The sequence below is a fragment of the Penaeus chinensis genome, chromosome 39, assembly GCF_019202785.1.
Source record: "Penaeus chinensis breed Huanghai No. 1 chromosome 39, ASM1920278v2, whole genome shotgun sequence".
Classification (NCBI taxonomy): domain Eukaryota; kingdom Metazoa; phylum Arthropoda; class Malacostraca; order Decapoda; family Penaeidae; genus Penaeus; species Penaeus chinensis.
Window position 1 is genome coordinate 25,486,246 of NC_061857.1, and position 2,500 is coordinate 25,488,745.

Consider the following 2,500-nt stretch of genomic DNA (forward strand, 5'->3'; position numbering starts at 1 on the left):
ATTGGCTCAGGTGTTGGCAACAGTTGGTGTGACAGGTGCGGTCGGCACTCCTCTTCTGCTTTTACAGTTATTTCGTTACGTTATGTTCGTTATAACGATCGCTTGGGTATCGTGAATGGAGATTATTTCACTATTTTGTTGTATGACAGAAATATAAGAAGAGTGCAGTGATTTTTTTTTTTTTTACATGTTTGATTGTTTATGCAAGCAGAATATAAAGGATTGGCATTTGTCACATGTGGTATATGTTATGTATATATATATATATATATATATATATATGTGTGTGTGTGTGTGTGTGTGTGTGTGTGTGTGTGTGTGTGTGTGTGTATGTATGTATGTATGTATACATTTACATAAATACACACACACACAATTATACATTATATATTATACATTAATCATATACATGTACATATACATTGCATACAAGTTCATTACATACATATACATATATACATTTGCATATACATATATGCAGACACATACATACATACATATATACACATATACACACATGTATACACATATGTACACACATATGTACACACACATGTACACACACATGTACACATATATGTACACCCATGTACACATATATGTACACACATGTACACATATATGTACACCCATGTACACATATATGTACACACATGTACACATACATACACACACATACACACATACATACACATACATACACACATACATACACACATACATACACACATACATACACACATGCATACACACATGCATACACATACATACACATACATACACACACATACACACATACATACACACATACATACACACATATATACACACATACGTACACACATACGTATACATACACACATACATACACACATATATACACACATACGTACACACATACGTACACACATACGTACACACATGCGTACACACATGCGTACACACATGCGTACACACATGCGTACACACATGCGTACACACATGCTAATATTGATTATAGTATTGTTGGCAATGATGAAAGTGATAATAATGATGGAAATGCTAATGAAAATGATTTGTATGATGATAATAATAAAATTAAAAAATGATAGCAAAAGTAATAGTTATGATAATGAAAATGGGAATTTAAATGAATTCAAAACAGTACAAGATTTTCCTGAAACCACAAGAGATTATTCAAACGGTGTCATATTTATTAACGAAACTCGGTAAACAACAGTTGCATTAGTGAAGACGCAATATTTAAATTCCGTATACATTAGGCTTGGTTTTCTAGCGGAAGTTGGCCAATTAAGTCTATGCAAATTATATTTTTCCTTTTTGTGCAAATAGTTGAAAATGTTAGGAGCTTAGGGCCCTTAGTGTTATGATTTTGTTAGTGTTGTTATTAATATTCCTGTTGTTGTTATTACGAATAGTAAGGGCAGTATTAATGGTCAAGATTAGCATGTAATAATTATGATTATTGTTGTTTTTATTGTAGATATTATTGCTATTATTATTGCTATTTCTAGTATAGGCCTTCTGCTACTATGCTACTACTACCTCTATTATTATTATTATTACTGATATTATTATTACTACTACTGGTAATTTTATAGTTATTGTTTTATAATATTATTTTTTTCATTGTTATTATTGTTATTGTCATTGGCATTGTCATTATCATTATCATTATCATTATCATTATCATTATCATTGTGTACCATGAGCTTGTACGTATCCATGATAACACGCGTTTGCGGTGCTTGCGATGTAATGCTATCAGAGTTTTCAAGTTACCTAACGTAAATAAAAAGGGGATTTGTAAATTTTATTATGTGGATTTAAACTTTAAACCGATTACTTTACTCGACGTTGATATCAGAATGCACTAGCACTTTTTCCTTTTCCTTTCTCTCTCTCTCTCTCTCTCTCTCTCTCTCTCTCTCTCTCTCTCTCTCTCTCTCTCTCTCTCTCTCTCTCTCTCTCTCTCTCTCTCTCTCTCTCTCTCTCTATAGTTCACGCTTCGAATATGAGAAATGATTCGGTGTTTGTTTTGTGAATATTTTAGAATGCTCATGTAAAGGTCATCGCGAGCATGTAATTGAGATGTTATGTAATCAGCGTTTGGCAATGATGCAAGATTAGGTAATAAGAAAACTCATTTGATCCTTTAATCGTATGTGGCTGTTGCTGACTATCGGGTGGTGGCGATATCGAAGTCAAGAGTATAAAGCTTCGAGAGATATTTTTTTTCATTTCGTTTTGCTTTACTAATTTAGGCCTGTCCTTGACTTCATGTTTTGGTCTGTTGTTGTAGGCCTCTCTTGATTTTTTTTTTCCATTGGTTTGCTGTCGACAAAAGGGAATATAGGCTTGATTACAGTTTATAGGGCAATAAAGTGTTTATTCTGGAGTTTTACGTCGTGATCAACCTTGGGTTAAACTATATTTGCATATTGTTCTATAGCGTACCTTTCGATAAAGTGTATTAAGGTTTCAGGTGGGATTTTATATT

At 32.8% G+C, this 2,500-nt stretch overlaps 1 protein-coding gene across 2 annotated transcripts in view; it reads left to right on the forward strand.

Moving 5' to 3' along the window:
* Positions 1-2,500, forward strand: part of LOC125046941 (graves disease carrier protein-like) — a 41,632-nt gene that overhangs the window by 946 nt on the left and 38,186 nt on the right. The window lies entirely within an intron of this gene.